We start from the raw sequence: 23,094 nt of genomic DNA on the forward strand, positions 1-23,094 counted from the left end.
AGCACTTTACGTATATTATCTTATTTGAGTCTTAAAGCAAACCTGTGATGTAGGTCACGGGGTCTGTAGCTATAGATGCTGTATTATGATCCTCATTTTACAGAAGAGGAAACCAAGACTGAAGTCATCTGTCCATGACTGCACCACTATTAAGTAATGGAGGCAAGACTCTAATCTAGGTCTCTCCTGAACTTGGGTATCATACTCTTTCCTTGATGGTGTGCTGCCAAAGACCCAGAGAATAGGACTTCCTTCAAGATCTCCCTTTTAGGGAGTTCCCCAGCCATGGCCTCGAGCTAATTCTCTTTACTATTCTCATCCTGTCTTAGTTCAATTTCCCTTTTCTCCATAGAGGGATGAGGATTATTTGATACTCATTTTTTCGAGTTAGATTAGTGAGGATTAATGAGGATTAATGTTGAGAAGGCAGGTGGAGAGTGACAAAAGGATACAGGATTGATATTATTTTTACCTGAGTTTATAAAACCCTTAATTAATGCTGGAAACAAGAGGGGATAATATAGAAGACAAAAGACAAGTAGGAGAAATGAAAGGTAAACATGAGCATCCTGGATCAGTATCACTGAGAAACCAAACAGGATCGTCAACACTGTAGAGTCAATTTGTCCCGTGGAAAGTTGGGTGTGAGACTTTCTTTTGACATAGTTTACGAGCATAGCTGCATCTCAGTGGCCAAGGACTCTAGCAGTAAGAAATGCATAAAAGATGTTTCATGGAGCAGTGTTTAAAGAAATGTAAGTACTGTGGAGCATGACTAGTTATTATCAATTGCCACTTCACTGAACTTCAGGCAGAAGCTCCAAAATTTTACCTAAGGTTCAGAAGTCTCCCAGGTTACATCCACCTGGATATTCTGATCTTGGGGCCTTTTGGACAGTAGTGTAGCTCATTATAAATGTTTGCTCTTGTCAAATAATTCCCTTTATATTGGGCATGAAAGAACTCTTAGAAAGCTACTTCTCCTTATTACGTTGAAGTCATTATTTTTGTTTCTTCACCTTTCCCAGTGATATTTAGATCTAGCTCTCAAAAATAGCTGTCTTCTTTTGACAATATGAACAGAAAATATCATCTTCATTGTCCTAGTGGCTCAAAACTGAATTCCACCCCATGAAAACTGAAAGCATTTGTTATCTTGTCCCACTCATGACTATCTTTTTTATGATAACTAGAGTTTCTCATAACTCTAATTAATATCATCCTCCACTCTCCAGATGTACTCTTACAACGCAGCCAAGTGGGGAGGTGGGTAGAATGAGACCCTGCCTGACGTATTTCCTGATTGTGACACACTGAGTAAGTTACTTAACCTCTTCCAGGACAGCTTTCCCATCTACTAGATGGGGATAATAACATAGTATTTCCCTCCTAGGATTGTTTTTGGTTTTAAGTGAGATAATATTTATAAATACTTTGCAGATTTTAAAGTGCTGTACAAATGTTAGCTATTATTAGCTACCCTCTTTAATTTTTTGAGATGGCTGCCTAGTATTCAGTCTGCAATCTGTGGCCATGGAACATTGTGAACGTAATTGTTTTACATGAAATTTGTGGTTTTGGCTTCATTAGTGTCCAGTTCAAACCAACTAAGTTAGCCAGTCATGTCCACCACAGGAGAAACAAGAAGTGGCCAAGAGGTATTTATATATACCCATATCAAAAACCAAGGGAGGGAATTCAGACTGGAGAGGTAAACCCAACCTGGTCCTGTAGGGATGGATGGATATCATCTGATGGTGGAAAAGAGTTGATTATGTTCTGGATCTATCCATCTATTAAACATTTTCCATGTGCCAGGCACTATGCTAAATGTCAAGGAAACAGAGAAAAATAAAAAATAACCCCTACCTTCAAAGACTTCACCTCCTAATGGGGGCAGACAACATGTAAATAAATAAATTCAAGATACATACAAATTATGTACAAGTCAACATTAGAGGAGGGGATATTAGCTGGTAGGATGATCAGGGAACGCCTTCTATAGCAAGTAGCATTTGAACTGAGTCTTGAGGGAGCCAGGGATTCAAAGAGGTGAAGGTGAGGAAGGGTATCCCTCTCAACATGAGAGATGGAGGCAGCTAGGTGGGTGTGACTAGTGAACTGACCCTGGAGTCAGAGGACCTGAGTCCAAATGTGACCTCAGACACTTACTAGCTATGTGACCCTGGGCAAATCACCTTAACCTCGACTGCCTAAAAACAACAAATCCAGACATGGGAAAAGACACAGAGATAGAATACAGAACATTCAGAGTGAGAAACAGCAAAGAAGACTTGTAGGGATGTACTCTGCTCCAGAGATATGTTAATGATTGGCTAGGAATTGAATCATCTTTAGGCAAATTTCCATTTCCATCACCAAGTAAGTTTCTCAGTCCATCCCTCATAGTCTAACTTCACTGGAAGGATCTTTTACCTCCTACTCTTTTCCTCAGAATTATCACAGTGGGGTTTCATTAAAAAGTACGCTCTTAATCTTGGCCCAGAGAGTTTATTTTATAAAGATGTTTTACCCGAAGAACAAGTAAAGACCGTGACTCACTGTAATAAGGTAGATATTGTGACAAGATAAATGGGAAAATGTTAATGAAAGCCACTCGGGGGACATTTGCATAAAACAGGCACTTTGTTACTTAAAAAACCACTGGTGTCACCTTTAAGAAAAAAGAGCATTGCTGAACAGTCCATTTGGGAATCATTTGGTCAAGAATTCTTTTTTTCTTTTTGCTGGCATCAGCTCCGTGTGTAGGAGACATTTGAGTTCATTTGGGTCTGAGTTCATCAGTTCCTGATGGTGGTTTTCCTGGTTGAAAATTAGAATGCTCTGACTGGAACATGACAATCATATGACCCAGCAGCTCCCTGGAAGGCACAACCCCGACTGCTTCATCCCAGGCAAGTGGAAAGAAGTTACAGGGTGTCAGCTCCCTTTCCACTCTCCAGAGCTCAGGTCAGGTATCCTCTGCTTCAGAGGCCCCCAACCCAATGTTCTACTTCCCCTCTCCTCACACCCCCAACACTCTCTGTACCTAGCTCACTGCACTGGTCACATGCTACCTTGTACTTATTGTCTGTCTCCCAGAGTTACAGTTCTGGACCGATGCAGCCTCAAGTTCATGTCCTGGGAGCCCATCATGAACCAATATGCTATTTCCTATGTCCCTACTCTGCCAGATTTTTACTCTGGCAAAAAACATAATCTGGCTCATTTTAATTCTCTCTGAGTGTTATAAGGCTCTACTCCCTAGATGGCACAGTGGATAATAAAGCTCTGGGCCAAGGGTCAGGAAGACTCATCTTCTTGAGTTCAAATCTGGCCCCAGATATTTACTAGCTGTGTAACCCTGGGCAAGTCACTTAACTTCTAATTGCTTTAATCCACTGGAGAAGGAAATGACAAACCACTCCAGTATCTTTGCCAAGAAAACCCAATGGACAGTGTTGGTATGCTATGGTCCGTGGGGTCATGAAGAGTCACTGACTGAACAACACTGACAAGCATTTACATGTCACTTTATGTGTTGCCAAGTGTGTTTCATTACCATGAGATCACAAGCTCCTTGAGGATAGGGATTGTCTTTTGCCTCTTTTTGTATACCTAGCGCTTAGCACAGGGCCTGACACACAGCAAGTGCTTAATGAATGTATTCATTAATCGATTGATTATTGAGGCATAGACATTCAGGTCTTCTTGGCCCTGAGTCCAACTCTCAATCCATTGATATACTGCATACCTCTTCTTGCTTTCATCTTTCACCTTAGTGGTGGTAGGGAGAAGGAAGGAGTAGTAGGAAAGAGGAGGAAGTAAAGGAAGAAGAGAATGAAGAAGAAGAAGAAGAAGAAGAAGGAGAAGAAGGAGGAGAAGAAATCCCCACTACCTATTTTCATGTAAACTTATTATATACTAGAGTTATATCTATAATTGAGTTATTTTCCCTATTTTGGCTTTATATTCCTTGGGTGCAGAGGCCATTCATTTCTTCCCATGAATTATCAGGGGTAGGGAACATGGGCCCTAGAGACCTCCAGATCCTCAAGTGTGACCTGATGTGGCCTCAAGGCTGCAGGTTCCCCACCTCTGATTACCTCTTTGAGAGAGAACATAGCAGGAAGAATAGAGAGCCCACCACAGGGTCAAGATGCTCAGATTTCAGGGTCTGCTTCTGACTGATTATAGGACCCTGGGCAAGTGATTTAACCTTAGGTAACTGTATAAAACTATACACTGCAGTGAAGGTGCTTATCTGCATTGGTAAAGGAAGTTTTCTCACTGGGAATTCCATATACCAGTGAGTCATAGGCCCAGACTTAAAAAAAAAATACTGCTTTAACCTCAAGTGGAAATGGTCTCCTCCCTCCCCCAAATTCAAAATGACCTTTTGTCTTTATATTGTGCTTGGGACTTAGGACTGGAAGAGACTCTAGAGATGGTCTTTTCTATTTTATAGATAAGGAAGTTGAGGCATACAGAAATGAAGTCAATTTCCTACAGCCTCAAGGAGTAGAACTGGGATTTGAATCCAGTCCTTCTAACTCCAAATCCAGTTTTGTTTCCCCAGTGCCACATTCATTCATACTTATTCTATTGTCCCTTGTAGCACAGTTATTTGTGGGTCTTTCCTCCACCCCATTAGATTACAACATGAGCTTACTGACAGCAGGACCTATGTCCCCTCTGTCTTTGTATCTCCAGGGCCTAACATGAGGCCTTGCACATGGTAGGTACTTCATAAATGTTTATTGAATGGGATGACTAATTTTTATATCCTTCCACATGGGAAGTAGGTGATCAGTCGATATTTATTGAATTGAGGCTGTAGATTTGGAGCCGGAACAGATCTTAGGGTGATTTAGTCCACTCTCTTTAGTTTAGAGATGAAGACACTGTCCAAAGTCATAAAGACAGTAAAATGCCAAGCAAGAATTTGAACCTAGCTGTCTCACCTCCAAATCCAGCTTTCTTCCCACTAAGCCAAACTGCCTCCTTTAAAAATAATAGTTTCAAAAAGCTTAAATCATAAAAAGGAAGGAAATATAGGGGCATAGAGAAGAAAATCAAGCAAAAGAAGAGGAAAACAGTCACTTAAGAAGGCAGCCTCCTCACCTCTGAGAAGCCAGACCTGACTTTGTCAACAAAGTTCCATTCCCCAAATCTCCAGCAGTGTTGAGGAAGTAGGCAATATGTCCCCACACGCACCACTGATTCTGGTCTGCCCACAGATGGTGAGGAACAGGCTGCTGCCTCAGTCATTGGGCTGGCTCCCAGAATCAGCTTGAGGATTCTTCCATGTCTCCAGAGAGAATGCTGAGATGGCCCTGGGATCAGGAAGAAGGTAGCTTACCCTCCATTCTCTAGAGACTCTGTCACTGGGTTCAAGTAGCCAGGAAGTCTTTCCATTATTTTATTGCATCCTTTGGTGGTAGGGGAAAAGAACTCACCCTTTATTTTCCTTTTTAAAGACTAAATGTTTTTCAAACATCTTGCCTCCTCTGTCTTTGTAGTTCCAAGTATAAGACTTTCTTGATGAAACGAGACAGGGCCTCTTGGACCAAGGCATGGTGGAACAGTCGTGGACTCAGTTTAGGTCCCTCGGAACAGGCAGAGTGCTTAGTTTGTTTTGTTTTTAGTAAGGAGGGCATTGGTAGAAAGGACACTAGATTTGGAGTCAGAGGGCCTAGGTTTGAATTCTCACTCAGGCTGCTTAGTACTTGTGTAAACTCAAAGCAAATCACTTCAATCTCTTGTTCCTCAAACTTCCTCAAATGGAAAACGAAGGATCTCCCCAAATATTCGAATCCTCCTATCCAAAGAGAATATGCTCCATAGATGATGGGGCCCTTGAGAACGTATGCCTCCCCTTCCTCAAAAAGTATTCAGAGGCTGGCTATTGCTTGCCAGACGAGCAAGAATTGGGGTTGGGTTGGAGAAGACAAATAATAAAAATAACTTACATAGCAATTTGAAATTTGCAAAAGACTGCATTTTCTCATTTGAACCTCATAACACTCTATGAGATAAGCACTTAAAGGAGAAATTTCCCCATTTTGAAGATAAGGGAATTGAGGTGCATAGAAAAAAATTTAAGTAACTTGTCCATAGCCACAGAGAAAAGGTCATAGATGGATCTGACATGTAGTCTTCCTAAATACAAGTCCATCACTTTGTCTATTATATTATGACATTCCTACATAGACTAGGAAGGTGTATTAAATGACTTTTTGAATCTTGAGATTTTTTTTAACTGAACCTGTGACTTCACTAGTCCAGGGCAGCAGTTCTTAAACTTTTTTCATCTTAAGACCCCTTTACAATCTTCAAAACTGTTGAGGACTCCAAAGAGCACTTGCTTATGCGGGGTTCTTTACAGAGATGGGCTGGAGGCAGCTAGAACCAATTATTAAATTTTGGAGATGAGAATTTACACCTTAGAAATAAAAATTCTACAAATCAAGGTTTGATTTGTTTTGTTGATTATCTAGACTTCAGAAAGTGATGGAGAAAATATTCACAATAGAGATCAAATTTAAAAGTGTGTTGTATGTACATTTTTTTCCCTAAAAAAGTCACATCCTTGGTTATATCTATCCATACTTATCATGTTATCAATTAAAATTGATTACATTTTAAGGCATTTATCAATTCATTTAAAAAATGATAAACCCACTTCATGTTAATATAAGTAACTTTAAAGGAAAAATAGCTATAATTTATAAAAAAATTTAATGAGGATAATGTTATTATTGTTTTATATATTTTTTTGTAAATTTCTTTAATGTTCAACTTCATAGAAAAGAGTTGGATTCTCGTATCTGCTTCTCCATTCAATGTGTTGTGATGTCATTTTGATGCAAGTCTTTCAAGAAAATCTGCCCTCACACAGATACATAGTTGGAAAAGGGAGGAGAATCTTGACAGACAAATTATGACTTTGTATTCTTATGAAAATAATCTTGCTCTTTTGGACCTCCCAAAAGACTCTCAGTGACACACAGGGTCTACAGATCTCACTTTGAGAACTGGTAGTCTAGGGAGCTACAGGAAGGGAACGTCCTTTACTAAAACAAGTCAGCACCTTTGCAACTTATACTGGCCTTCTTGGCTTCCTTTAAGTCTCAAATAAAAACCCATCTTTTACAGGAAGCTTTTCTCAACTCCTCTTACTTCTAATAGGGCATCTAGGTGTTGCAGTGGATAGAACAGGGTCTGCAGTCTGCAGTCAAATCTGGCCTCAGACAATTCCTAGTTGTGTGACCCTAGGCAAGTCACTTAACTGTTTGTCTTACTTTCCTCATCTGTAAAATGAGCTGGGGAAGGAAAAAGCAAACTACTCCAGTACCTTTCCTAAGAAAACCCCAAATGGAGTCACAAAGACACTGAAGTAACTGAATAATAACAAATTGGGAATAATGATATCTTCCACATTTTGCAGGATTGTAGGCATCAATGAACACTTTCTGTTTTTCAGTCCATTTGTGACTCCATTTGGGGTTTTCTTGGCAAAGATACTGGAGTAGTTTGCTTTTTCCTTCTCTAGCTCATTTTGTAGATGAGGATAATGAGGCAAATAGAGTGAAGTGACTTGCCCAGGGTCACGTAGCTAGTAAGTGTCACAGGCCAGATGTGAACTCAGGAAGATGAATCCTCCTGACTGCAAGCTTTGTATTCTATCCACTGCACCCCTTAGCGGTCCTACTAGGATTAGGAAGAGGTGGGAAAGGCTTCCTGTAGGTAACTGTAAAAAGGGCACTTTGCAAATGTGTGGTGTTTATTTTTTATGACTCTCCTACTTTTTGACTTTCAGCAAGGTACAAGACAAAGAATCCTTTGCCTGAGATCTTTGGCTGGTGAGAAGGGGCTGCTGGATCAGAGTGGTGAGCGCTACTCCCTCCCCATCACCAGCTTCCTGAGCCTTCTCATTTCTCAGCTAGCATTCTGACTCACATCCCAGCTCCTCCCTCCAACGTCCCAGTTCCCTAGAAAGGACAAACCAGCCTCACTTGATTCTGCCTATCAGCAAAGTTCCTTTTCCTGTGGGTGTCATATGTTAGGGAGAATATAGATGCGTCTCTCTGAATGTCCTCCCCAACCTGATGGAACAGACCCCATGGAGCAGCCAGTGCCTTCTGGGACCCAGTGTCTCACTTCCTAAGCAGCTCCCTAAGGGGTACAGGCTATAAATGAGGCTGTCCTTTTACAGAGCTTTTGGAAAGGCTGGAGCATTCTATTCTGAGCTGGCTCTTCTATCCAGTTGAGGTTAGGTTTTATCTGGCCCATGGTCCCCTGCTGCTCTCCTTTTCAGCATTATCAGAAGGAGTATTTGCATGAGAAGAGAACCCAAAGTGTAATGCAAGACTCCTAGGGCTTGTTCCTCAGGGGAAGCCTCCTCTTCCACCCCTCCTCCCTATTTCTTCTTTGACAGCCTGCTCTAATATCACAATGACTAGAGAGACATTTTTTTTTTAAACTACCTTGTGCAAAACTTGGGAAAAATGTATCTTCTCTTAGATCTGTGTCAGAAAGACTATTATTGTAGCAGGAAAGCTAGACAGTTCTAGTCTTGGCTATACTGCTGATCACTGTGTGAACTTGGCTAAATCATTTCCCTTCCTTGGGCCTCAATTTCCTCATCTGTAAAAATGAGGAGGCTGGACTAGATGATCACTATGGTCCCTTCTGTCTTGGGTAGACTATGGTTCAGTGAAATGAGCACTGGTCGGTTCTGGAGTCAGAAGACCTGGGTTCAGATCCCACCTCTGATGCTTCTACTAGTGTGACCTTGGGCAAGTCACTAAATTTCTCTGAGTCTTAGTTTCCCCATGTGTAAAATAAGGAGATCACACTTGATGGCCTTTGAGGTCTCTATCAAGTTTAGATACTGGCTCAGAATGACATGATCTCAGAATTAGAAGAGATCTGAGAGATCATCTACAGCCCAGATAAGAGGAGATATAATTGTCTGAGTTATCTCAGTTAGGTAAAGTAGACTGTAGCTAACAGATGGCAGAGATTCTGAAGGATCACCGAGTTCAAATTAAGAGGAAGATTTCAGGTTCGTGCAAGGAAAAACTTTCTAACTAGAACCATCTGACAATGGGATGGATTGCCCCAAGAAGTCTCATCCCTTGACCAGGTGACCATCTAAAAGAATTCTTACTTTGGATGGGTGGTTGGATTAGCAAATGCTAGAGATGGTATGCCTTATCTCAAAGATTCCCCCGAATCTATAACCAGAATTTCTAATCCTAGACTGGCTGTCATCGTAAGTCAATTTACTTCTGCAATTTAGCCTCCCTCTCTGTAAAATGAGGGGGTGGAGGGGAGGTTGACAAAATGACATCTAAGCACGAGAGAAATGCTAATCCCTACATTAACTGTTAGGTTAGACAACATCTTTGTCTCTCTCTGGTTTTCACTCTTGTCGATTCAGAAAAATACAAGAGTAGGAAATACTAAGGCATCTTGCTGTTTAATGAAGCAATAGATAGACTCTGACTTCCAAGTCTCATGACTCCAGTCAGGAGATTTTTGTCATATAGTATCACTGTGATAATGATCAAGTCACTTGATAATAACAGCTGATGTTCTACTCATTCATTCATTTGATCTGGACCTTGAATTTCAGCAGAGTGAGGAACTCTTGAGGTAGAAACTCTTTTCACCCATACAGACTGACAACTCATCTGTGACCTATTTCCTTAGCGTATCTGAGATATTGAAAGGGGAAGTGATTAGTCTTGGGTTTTACAGCTAGGATGGATCAGAGAGAACCCAGGTCTTCCTGACTCCAAGGAAAGCACACTATTCAGTATAACATTTCTCCAAGTCTCAGTTTTCTCATCTATCAGTTGGGGATATTGATACTTAAAGCTTTTGGGAAGTGGAGGATGCTGCTTTGTGAACTATAAAGTGTTATACAAATGTGAATTCTTATTTGCTCTTGTGCTCAAAAATCTTCAATGGCTCCCTAAAGTCTAATGAATAAAATTCCAACTTCTTTGCCAAATATTCAAAGCTTTCTCTGAACACTCTCTTTCCAGTCATATTACTCCTCCTTCATGTACTCTAGACTCAAAGCATTATGGACAACACTGCCTCTGAATGCAACCTGCACTCTTGTACCACCTTGTGTCCCCTATACCTAGAATTCTTCCGCCTTTGCTTGATGAATTTCTGCACATTTTTCAAAGTCCAACTCAAACACCACCTCTTCCAGGATGTCTTTCCTGATGCCCCTGCCAGCAAAAGTCTTCCCCTTGGACTTCACATAGTTCTTTCTTTTACACCATTCCAAGGCAGTTATCTTGTAATGGGCATTATAGATGTCTGCATCTCTGTCTTATTTCATGATTTTTTAGATTTCATAAAGGCAGGAATTGTGTTATATAAACTTTGCCTCTCCCCTAGCATCTAGTATAGTTCCCTTCACTTAGTAGGTGCTTAATACATGCTTGATGGGTTGAACTGAATTGTTTTAGGAGGGCAAGGCCTTTCCCTACAATGATATTAGGTTTTAGACAGCCCAAAAGAAACTTCTTCACCAAGATAACTATGGGGTCACTCTGATGGGGGATGGAAAACACAGTTAAGAGCAGACCCCAAGGGACCTGATGCCAGCACCTGGATATTCATTGCATTATGGAACTTGGGCAATTCACTTAATTCAGAGGCCTCATAGCTTCTTCTATTGAGGAATTTCTTCCCGTTTCCTTAAGTCTTGATGTCCCTACAGGGATGGGAGGCAGCTAGCAAATCTCTTTCCCATTGAGGATCTTGAGCAGATGAGGAATTTTCAAAATAAAGTAATAAGTTGGGCTTGACTTGCTGGAGATACAAAACTTCTCCAATGAAGGGCAAAGGGGAAAGAGAGAGTCAAATTCCCTAGAGATGTCAAGTAATTTCAATGAAAATCAAGTCAAAATTACTAGAGGGAATCATTTCCATCTTCATGGGAAGATATTCTGGAACCTTTGAATCTATGTTCAGATTTACTCCTGACATTTACCACCTATGTGATTTTGGGCAAATATCCTCTCTGGATCTCAGTTTCCTCATCTGTAAAATGAGGGCATTGGGCTAGATAGTGCTCTGGATTTTTGATCTTATAACACCTCAGCCTTCTTTCTGCATCTCAGTTTTCCAATCTGTAAAATGGTGGGTTGGTTAAACGTTCATGTGTAACTTTGGGTTTTCTAGAGAAGGGCACTGAATAAGCACAAATGAATTTGTGATCTTACCTTTAAATATTAAAACTCTGCTTTCATTTACCAGCTCCATGTATCCCTGCTCAGAATCCCTCTTATCAGCAGAATGCTAGAGGTGCCCAATTCTCAGGGCCTGGGAGTGATATTGTATAACATCTCTGCCTCCTCCTTTCTCACACACCCTTGGTCTCTGACAGCATCTCAGTCATGGCTAAAGTTACTTTCCTTTGCACAGATTCTGTCTACTGAAGAGTTTTCTTTGGGGGAAGAGGAGAAACTTATAGCCCTTCCATACCCCAGTTTTCAAGGTGGAACATTGAAATAGAGCTTTTCTGGAGTTCAGATTAGCACTGGAGGATCCCAGGGCACTGTTATTATAGCTGAACGTGTCTTTGGAGAGTGAACAGGTAACAGAGGGCAAATGGAACTTGATTTAATCTCAAGCCAGTGAACAGATCTTATTAGAGGACCTGAGTTGTCTAGCTCTGTGGAACTTTAGGGTTAAGGGGCAGCAGGGGGTGGGGGAGCATGGAGATATGTTTAAAATATTTCCAGGGCTTTCCTGGGTTGGTTTCCAAGGTATGTATGATGTCTTGCAATGATAGTATCAGTACTGACATCTTTTGACACACCATCTGCTGCTTCTACTCCTAATAATAATAGCTAACATTTATTGACACGTACTATGTGCCAGGCACTGTGCCAAATGCTTTACAAATATTATCTCATTCGATCCTTTACAACAAGCCAGGAGATAGGTGCTATTATTGTCATCTTCACTTTATAGATGTGGAAACTGAGGCAAAGAAAGATTAAGTGACTTGCCCAGTAAGTCAAATTTGAACTCAGATCTTTACTGCAGTCTTGATGCTTATCCACAGTGTCACCTAAATTATACCCCCTCCCTCTGCCCTCTGCTTACTTTCCTAATGGGAGAAGGGTTGGATGACACCAGTATAGAGTTTTCTCCTCCTTTTTCTTTTTTCTCTCTGCTCCCCTCCCTTTTCCTCCCCTCCCCTCTCCTTTTCTGTCCCCCACTGTCTCTTCTCTCTTTTCCTCTCCTCTTCTCTCCTTTCCCCTCCTCTCTTCCTCCCCTTTGTCTCATCTTTCTTCCCCTCTTCTTTATCTCTCCCATCTTCCTCCCTTTTCCATCTTCCTCCTTCTCTTCTTCCTTCTCTTAGACTTGTTAGGTAGATTTGGAGTCAGAAAGACCGGAGTTGGAATCTTGCCTCAGGCACTGATTGGCTGTGTGACTGGCAAATTGCTTTGACAAATTGCTTAAGCTCTCCCAGCCAGCTTTCTTGTTCTGTAAAATAGAAATAATAACACCTGCTTTATAGAGTTGTTGTCAGGATCGAGGCTATATAAATGTAAGCTATTATTATTTTCTCTCCCTACTCTTTCTGCTTTCTCCTCCCTTATTCCTTGTCGTCTATCTTCACTTTCTTTTTTTTGTCCTCTTAGTCCTCCTTTCCCCTCCTAATTCTGAAAGTGGGAGTCCCTCTCTTTCTTCCTGCCTTGTTTTTCAGAAAATTGCGGCCCAGAGAAGTTCACTGATTTACTTAAGGTCATACCACTGACAATAATAAGGATGATAATAACTCTTTACGTAGTGCTTTTAAGTTTATAAGGTACTTTACAAATTTCTCACTGGATAATGAGACAATTCTGGAGATCGGTGCTATTATTATCCCCATTTTACAGATGAAGTAACTTAGGCAGAGGTAAGTTAAGTGACTTGCCTAGAGTTAGTCAATGTCCCAGGATGTATTTGTACTCAGGCCTTCCTGGCTCCAAGACTGGCATTCAATGCACTGTGCCAAGTAGCTATCTAATGGTGGCTATGACAATTCCACAAACACATTACTAAAGAAGTGTTTTTTGGAAGGGTCCTGGGTTTAGGGACATATGCTAATGCTTATATGCTCACTCCCACATACGTACATACATGCAATTGCATACATGCCTACATATAACTAACTGGGCATGGAGAAGAAAGCAGCTTGGAATACTTGACTTTTGGTTGATCAACCACTTAAGGAGTCTCAGACCAGAAAATATTTCTTCTCTCCATACAATCTCTTATTACTTTTCTCATATTATATTTCTTTTCCCATTTCTGCACTTTTACTTTTCCCCATGGCTGGAATGCCTTTTCTCCTCCTTTCCACTTTTTAGAATCTCTAGTTTACTTCAAGTTTCAGTTCAGTCCCTTCCTTCTACTTGGAGGAATCCCTCGTTCTTCCATTTGTTGATACTCCTTCTCCAATGCGGAGATGAGCCTCTATGAACTCTGATCAGCTAGGCTGGTCCTCAGACAACAGATTATCATCACATCCATCAATCAATCAAGAAGCATTTACTTAGTGTCTACAATATTTCAGGTACTGAAGGTTCTAGAGATACAAAGACAAAAATGAAATCCTACCAGGTTTTGAGGAGGTTATGTTCTATCAGAAGAAGTGATATGCACATGCATATGCAACACATGCAAAATAAATACAAGGTAACTTTTTGGGAATGCTAGCAATTTGGGTTGGGGGAGAGGTTAAGAAAAGTTTTCATGTAGAAGGCTGCGTTTGAGCTGAGCAGTGAAGGAAACGCAAGATTCTAAGAGATGGAGATATGGAATGAAAAAGTTCAATCCTGAATAGGTTGGGGGTGGGGGAGCCAATGAAAAAGCTTGTAGATGGGAAATAAAATGCATATGTGAGGAATAGCAAGAAGGCCAGTTTGATTGAATTGTAGAGTGTATGAAGGGGAGTTGGATATAATAAGGTTAGAAAGATAGGTTGTGAGGGGCTTTAAATGTCAAATGGAGGAATTTATATTTGATCCTAAACGCAACAAGGAGTCAGTGGAGTTTATTGTGTACAGAAATAACATGGTCAGACCAGTGCTTCAGGAAAACAATTTTAGTGAATTTGTGGAGGATGGATTCTACAGGGGAGAGATCTGAGGCAAAGAGACCAATCAGAAGGCTATTGCAAGAGTTCATCTGATAGGTGATGAGAGTCTGAACTAGGATGGGAAAATAGAATGAAGAGAATGTATTTCTGAAATCTTGAGGTTAAATGAAACCTAGCTAGACAGCAAAATGGCTCAGTGGATAGAGTGCAGGGCCTGGAGGCAGGACCTGAATTGAAATCTGGCCTCAGACACTTACCAGCTGTGTGACCCTGGGCAACTCACTTAACTTCAGTTTGCCATAGTCTACTGGAAAAGGAAATGATAAATCACTTCAGTATCTTTGCCAACAAAACTCCATGGACTATAGCAGTGTGCTGTGGTCCACAGGTTTATGAAGAGTCAGATACAACTGAATATCATGGAAGTTAAATTCAAAAAATTTAGCAACTCATTGGTAAGCCTTTCCAGTTTAGTAGAAAATGTCAAACCTTGAGCTCTGTGGATATCACTTTTGAGAACCCAGGGGTCACCTCCTCTCTATGAAGTGGTATCAAAAGGGACTTTTATGAAAGGAGTTTTCCATAGCACCTTTAAAAACCCAGACTGACTTCCCCATCTTAAGCTCTCTTGGCTACTGAATGACTTAAGGAATGCAAACTAATTTAAATATTAGTGTAATCAATAATTAGGTTAATAATTAGAAGGATGATTGTTGGAAAACGAAGTCATATAGAATGTGTTCCAAAACCAAATATAAATTTTAGGTTTATTATCCTTTATTTGTGGTTTTCTATGCCATTAGTGTCTCCTTTAGCACAAATAATCAAGAATGAATGGGAACAACCACTGACAGTTCCCTTCCCCCATTCCATTCATGTCTGATAGGGAATGGTTCACAGTTATTGTGCAGAGGCCCTTGGACCAATGGTCTTCAGCTGTCAGAAGTCTGTTTGATGCCTGAGAATAATCTAAACTAGAAGATGATAGGCTGAAATCTGTTAGTTGTCAGGATTTCATTTCCTAATGCTGAGCAGTTTCCAAGTATTGGAACCAAACTAGGCATTTAAAACCCAGCTGGGCCCTTTGTTTCTTTCCATCCCTGCAGCTTCCCTCTGCATTGATGCATCTGACCTACAGTGACATGTAAGATGAGCTCAACATGAATGGCTACTTAATTTGATTTCCAGGAAAATGTATTCTCCAAATCGGGCAGCATCCATCAAGCAGATAAGATTGATTTATTATTCAGTTGTTGGATTTATCTAGATGGCCCTGAGAAAAAGTTGGAGAGAAAAACTAGCCCTTATATTTATTCACTCCTCCTCTTCTAAGAATGGTTCATGGCATTGATTATTATCCCAGGAACAAAATACTGAATCACTGAATATTACATTTGGAGAACAGCTTGGAGATCATTTAGTATTATCCCCTTCATTTTTATCCTCTGACTCTTAATGGCTGATCTCACACCTAATGGTACCTGTGAATCTGCACCATCATTTTTTGGAAGATAAGATGCTGTTTGTTCCTGCTCAAATAGTTTGGGTCTTTCCTCTTTGTGAAAAGCCTCCAAGTGGAAATCTCTTCTTCCCTTTCTCTTCTGTTACTACATTTTTTTCCCCCACCCTCCAATCTCCTAACACAGGTCAAATTTCCCCTCTGCCTTTTCAGGTCATTAATTCTAGAAGGAAAAAGGAGTACTTCTTGCTGAGAGGGTAGTGAGGGATAAAATAAATTTCCTGGAGCCTTGGTGGGTGAGAGGTCATCCCTAGAATATGCTTCTGGAAGGAGATACTTTATTTAAAAGGAACAGAATAGGTAAAAGTTGGGGCAGAGTGGTACAGTACTACCCCCTTTCATATGTAAGAAGTTTGGTTGTTGAAAGGAGCAAAAAAATGAACTTTTGGGGCAGTAAATCAATTGTTGCATAAAAAAAGAAACTTCTGGAGATTGTAAGTCTTGTCCTTTCATATGTTAACAATTTGGTTGTGGAAAGGTAAAGAGCAGGAGCTTTTGTTTATTAAAAACTGGTGAAATCCAAGTATAAAGAAATAGTTTTTCTGTTAAATATGAGAACAGATCTAGGAGGACTGAGTAGAGAACTGAGAGGACCTGTTTGAGGAAGAGAAATAGACTGCAGGGCATTGTGGTCCATCAGTAACTTTTTTAGAGTTTGAGAAGTTAAAAGTCATGAGGTGGTAAGTCAAATAACTCTTTGGAGACCATGGGATAATTAATTAAGAACTGCTGGTTTTATAATTAGCAAGAAGATGGGTTTTGTGAGTTTCACTTCATAAGAAACAGATAAGCCATAGCACCAAGAGGTTCTGTTCTGAGTTATTGAGAGTGTTGAAGAAAGCAGCTGGAGAACAGTTAAGAGAGGAGAGAGCTGTGTGAATATCGTATTAACAGTTAACTGGAAGGCTTCACTGCTGTGCTGATTGGCTAGAGAAAAGCAGAAACTTATTGGGAAATAGCAGAATTGCCTCCTAGCACCACCTTCAGGTTGAAAGGGGCCAACTTCTCAGAAGTTCTTGGACAGCCTTCTGGTGCCCCTTCTGATTTGAGAGGGGAAAAATAGATGGGAAAAGACAGGTTTTTACAGCTGCTATGCTATAAGCATAGGTCATTAGATATCCTGATGAGTGAAGATCAGGCTAGGCTTGTCTGCATTGCCCAGAGAGCCAATCTGAGAAGTTTTGCAATTGGCTCTGAAGTTGATTGGATGATGCAGTATCCTACTGAGTGAAGAGATAACTGAACTTGTTTATATTACATATTTCTTTATAATCCTCTGGCTTAATGGAGCTGTTTATCTTCATAGTATTATAGCACAACCATAGCACCCTTTTAAGGGTGATTGTGACCAAAAGAACTTGTCACTGCTTCATCAGTTTTGAAACAGAAAAAGTGCAGATTTACCTTGGTGAGGACCAGAAGGAGGGCAATTAGCAGAGCAACCATCTTTGTGTGATGTAAACTATTAATGATGGGACCAATGACATCAAAGCCTTTAATCTGGAGTTGTGTCTTTCAGCACATGAGTTTTCCTTACTTATGCATCTCCCCACTAGTTTTTTATATCTCTTTCCATAGATAATATATGCATTGATAGGAAAGTGTGATCCAGATTTAGGTATGGATTGATGAATTAGTTATTTATTATTATCATTATTATTTATCTTATGATGCATAATTGCAATATATTGATCATTATTAACTAATTTATTGTTAAGCAAATATTTTATGTTTAAGAGCTAATAGTGTCATTATTAAGAATGTGCTTGCATACATGGGAAATATGCCGGTGAGGGTTCAGGAACTAAAGAGATTCTTGGGAAGTAGGGCCAGTATATTCCCCTATAAAAGAATTTCTCCTGGGATTCTGAGAAAACATGAGTTTTGTTGCATAATGGTAGTCCTTTAGTGGTAACCTAAACTTTCCAGGGTGAGGGTAAGCTGGGGTGATTGCACCAACACAGAAAGAGTAGGGGAGCATACCTCATCAAACAGGCTCGACTGTGAGGGGGGTCATGTCAGACATACTGCACAAGAGTTATGTATGCATAAAATAGGATACTCTTCTAGTTCATCTAAGTTCCAATTCTATAAAAAAATTACTATGCAAGTTTAGTTGCTTGTACTGTTCAATATTAGGTTTGCAGAGATATGGAATTGGAACTGTGACTTCATTAGCACAGGGAACACTTGATGAGGAAACCCTCTCTACCAGTGCAGACTGGTACCTTCCCTACAAATTATAGTTTTAGAGAATGGCCTGGGGCACTGAGAGGGTAAGTGATTTTCTCAGGTTTACAAAGTCAGTATGTGTCAGAGGTGAGGCCTGAAACCACACTCTGATCCCAAGGTCTTCTATCCATTACAACAACTGCCTCTCAGATTTACCTCTATATTAGCTAATAGAAGCTTCTATTAAGTTTTTAATAGAATATTATTTTTGAAAAAGAAATTATAATCCTCTGAGAAAATATAGATATCAGAAAGAGAAATCATAGTAAAAATCATTTTGGCAAAAAAAAAATGGAAGAAGAGAGTCCTCTTATCTTAGGTATATTCTATAGATCATCTAGAAATACAGGTATACACACATAAGTATATATATATACATATATATACATATATATGCATATATATGTATATGTGTGTATGTGCATATATGTATATACAAGTATATAAGTATACTTATATACACATACATTTTATACACACATATATGCAATATGTATATATTATAAATGGATATGAGTTTATATGAATACACATAGAGCTTACCCAAATTTTAGTGACATTTGCTCAAATCTCTCTTGCTCTTCTTGTGGACAAGTTGGAGCAAAGTGATCTGGGCATTGGTATAATAGGGTAAATTTCTAATTAACCGAATGGCTGGACCCAAAGAGCAAGCTATTAGTGGTTCAATGCCACCTTAGGAGAAGGTCTCTAGTATTATGTCCCAGAAATCTGTCATTGACCTTGTACTACTTACCATTTTAATCAATGACAAAGGTCCAGATGCCCTGCTTATCAGATGACATAAAGCTGAGGACAGCTAACATTTTGAATAATACAATCTTCCCTTCCCCTCTTCACTCGAAAAATAAATCATGACAAGACTAGAACTTTGCCCTAAATTTAATAAGATGAAATTTAATAGGGATAAAAATTGTACATTTGTATTAAAAACAAATCAGCTTAGTAAGTTTGAGATTTGAGAAACATGGCTAGACTGCAGCGCATTTGCTTGATGTAAAGAAAGACTTCTTAACAATTAGAGCTATGTCAAAGTAGAAAAGGCTGCCTTAGGAGGTACTGGGTCTCCCCTCCCTAGAGACCTTCAACAAAAGACTGGTGGCCACTTGTTGGGTCTGTTGTGCAGGGAATTATTACTCAAGTATAGACTGAGCTAGATGGCCTCTGAACTCCCCTCTGCTTCTGAAATCGTCTGATTCTGTGCCTTGAAACACAGAACAATTTATAAATACAAAGGAACAGAAAATATTCACTTTCTAGCCCATTTAATGTCAAGTTATTTCTTTCTCCACCAGCTTTCCAACCTAGGAACCTATGCGACCCATAATTTAGATTACTGATGTGGATCTGGCCCTAAACACAAGGGAAAGTCTTCACATAGATGTCTTCTACCTTGTTATTCCAAAAAGAATCTCCTAGAAATAGCCCCCAGTGTAGGTGAATGTGATTCAGTAGGAACACAACCCTATGACTCAGAAGGAGAAGATCATTCCTCACAAGATTAAAAACTATTTATCTCTGAAAACTGATCATTGACACAAGCACAGGCATAGGGTAAAGATTTTGCTCTTGGGCTGAACTCATCTATACAAACCTAGCCTTTGAGATACTCTTGGAACTATCCATGAAAGCCCTGGGCATTGGTTCCAGTGGAGCATGGTAAGGTGGTATAGAAAAGAGGTTTGCAATCTCTTCCTCCTTTCACTTCCCCGCTACCTCCATGAGTTCACTTTTGTCATACCATTATTGAGCATGACACCTTCTCCCCCAGGGAGTTCTGGGTGTGCCTAAGCACCACAGGTTTTTGAAGGAATCCCAATTCATGAATATTAGTGAGGTACTCATTCTTCTTCTGCCCAACCAATAAATAAGTTGATAGGTTTCAGGGTTTGCCTGGCATCTGTCCTTATATTCCTAATGCCTCACACAGTGTCTGGAACATAATTCATATTTAATAAATAAATGTTGAATTATAGAATGATTTCTGTTGCTTGATGAAAAAAGTTGTATGCAATGTGTCAACATTCTTTATTTTCCTCTCTCTACAGCTTTTTCACCCATCACCTTTATTCACATGACTCCTGAATTTATCTATATACCAGTATTTCTAACTACCAGGAGTTAGTTGAAGTCCCCTCAGACATCCTAGCTGATCTCAGATTCACTATGCCCAAAGCATGCCTTAATTTCTTTTGCTCTAAATAGCTCTGTTTCTGATTCCCTTATTTATGTGAATGGTATCACCCAGTCAAACTGTCTCAAAAATCTGCCATTAACTCTTCCTCTTCCATTATCTACCATGTTCCAGGTACCATGATAAGTATGGGGAGCAAAAAATCAGTCCTTGCCCCTAACAACCTTACATTTTACAAGAATATAAATGATTATTTGAGGAAGTAAAGAACACTGTCAACCAAAGAGATCACAAAATGTCTTCCCATGGTACCTGACCAGACCCTACAAGACTCTACAAGAATTTTAAGGATTCTGTGAGATGGGGATGAAGATAGAGTGTATTCTAGGCAGGGACACAGTCTATTCAAAGGTACAGTGGTAATAAATGGAATACTGAGTTTTCATAACAGCAAGTTGGACAGTTTAGGAATAGAGTGGGTAAAGGGGAGTGAGGGAAGCTGGGTGGCACAGTAGTTAGGGCACTGGACCTGGAGTCAGGAAGACTCATCTTCCTGAACTGAACTCTGGCTTCAAATACTCACTAGCTGTGTGATCTGGGCAAGTCACTTAACCCTGTTTGCCTTAGTTTCCTCATCGGTAAAACAAGTGGAAAAGGAAATTGTGAGCCACTCCAGTATCTTTGCTAAGAAAACCCCAGTTGGGGTCACGAAGAGTTGGACATGACTGGAAATGACTGAAGAACAACAACAAAAAAGAGGAGTGATGGAAAATGCCTGGAAAGTCAGGTTGGAGACATTATGCAGGGTTTTTGATACTGAGGCAATATTTTATGTTGAGGCAAGAGGGAGCCACTGAAAATTCTTGATCAGGTGATTGATGTGATCAAAACTCTGCTTGATAAAGATGATTTTGGTGGCAAAGTGGAGAATGGTTTGGAGAGGGAAGAGAACGGAAGCAGAATGATCAGTTAGATGACTTTTGTAAGAGTCTAAGTGAGAGGTGATGAAGCCTGTACTAGAGGTAGATATTTTCCTGGAAAGAAGGGGATGGATGCAAGATTCAAGAAATTCCCAAGTCCTATTGATTGTATTTCTACCATATGTCTGCCATTCATCACTGCTCTCATTTTTCTTGCCTCTTTCCCAATACAATTCCCCATTACCATCCACCTAGACTATTGTTATAGCCTCTTAAATAGTATTATAATTTGCATGTCACACATTGCTTCAAATGATGGTTTAGAGGATCAAGCAGACCAAGACTTATGCTATTTTTCCATCACTACAGTCCTTGGGGTGTAGGGTGTGTTCAGGGAGGACCAGTACCTTTGGTGTGATGGCTCCTGAGCCCTTTTCCAGGCTCTTTCCACCTTTGGAGTCCACCTGTTTCACCTAACTCTCACCTGTGGCTCCAAGAAGCTGCAGCATGCACAGTGGCCACACACCCTGGTAAACCATTTTGGCAGATGGGCCAAACCAGGCTGAGGGTAACCAAGGGGTCTCAAACCCATTGGTGAGTTAGGGGAGCGTCTACCCCAAGCATGTGAAGACTTCATCTGGTGAAATGGGTGGATGAGAACAATTTGTTCCAACGGTCATGAAGGCAGCTGAAGGAGGCAATATGGAGCGCTTAGAGTTTGGTTAGACACTCAAGATGCCAAGGTCACCCACTGCATCACCAGCCATCTTGACTCTGTATTGCCACTGGACTATGATGACTCTGGAGGAGAGAATGAGGCTGACAACTTTGTGCAACTCTGCCTCACTTTAATTTACACATGAATCAAAAGACATCACCCATACCATTTCACTATTATGCCTCAAAGTTCTGTGGTGGCAGGCAAGTGATGAAGCAGTAGGTGCAGATACACTGGGAGCTGTAGTCACAACCCTCCATACAGGTGGCCCAGGCTATAGGGCGTTTCTCACTGGAAGCAGCAGTGGGACTCAGCAACCCCCTGGGTGTCTGAGCAGCCTTTTAAGGATTGCACTGTGCACCTCCTGGTATGAGGAAGGGGGCCAGAAAAGGTGCCTTAAACATTGTCTGTTTACCTGGCCTGCTTACTGTGGCAGGCAGGGAAGCCCACTATGCAGTTGAAACACAAAAAAATGTACGAAAACATCTGCAAAGATGATTACACTCACATACTAATAGACAACACAAAATTCAGCAGTCCTGAAAGAACTGCTCTTGTTGCAAGAGAACTCAACAGGTATCGCATCCAAATAGCAGCTCTGAGTGAAACAAGGAATGAAGGTCAGTTTACTGAAGTTGGAGCTGGATACACCTTTTTCTGGAGTGGGCACAGTGAAGAGCTCTGTGAAGCCGATGTGGGTTTTGAAATCAAAACTAATCTAATCAGCAGGCTAGTATGCCTGCCAAAAGGAGTGAATGACAGGTTCATGACAATACAATTGCCACTTGCAGGAAAATGCCATGCCACCATCATCAATGCCTATGGTCCCACCATGATAAACCTTGATGAAGTCAAAGAAAAATGTTATGAAGACCTAGAGATCCTTATTGTCAGTGTGCCAAAAGAGTACTAGCTTATAATTCTGGGTGACTTAAATGCTAGAGTAGGCTCAGACTACCAGATTTGGCAGGAAGTCCTAGGGAGGAATGGAGTTGGAAACGGCAACAGCAATGGTCATTTACTACTGAAGACTTGTGCATTGCATGACCTTCTCATCACCAACACTATCTTCTGTTTACCTAAACACAATAAAACTTCATGGATGCACCCTCACAGAAAATATTTTTTGGCATCTAGTAGGTTATGTGATTGTAAGGAGGAGAGACAGACAAGATGTGAGAATGACAAAGGCAATGTGTGGTGCAGAGTGCTGGACTGATCATAGACTTATCCTTTCCAAGCTAAATATTTGCATTTATCAAAAGCACCACCCCCAAGGCAAAATGACACCAGAAGAATTAATGTCAACAAGTTAGAGCTCTTCTCTGAGCATGAACAATTTGTTGCTAACTTGAAGGGGAAGTTGAGCCAACATACAGTTGGCAACAGTGGAGCAGAAAAGGAGTGGGCTACTTTCAGAGA

The sequence above is a fragment of the Notamacropus eugenii genome, chromosome 2 (assembly GCF_028372415.1).
Source record: "Notamacropus eugenii isolate mMacEug1 chromosome 2, mMacEug1.pri_v2, whole genome shotgun sequence".
In the NCBI taxonomy this organism is placed as follows: Eukaryota; Metazoa; Chordata; class Mammalia; order Diprotodontia; family Macropodidae; genus Notamacropus; species Notamacropus eugenii.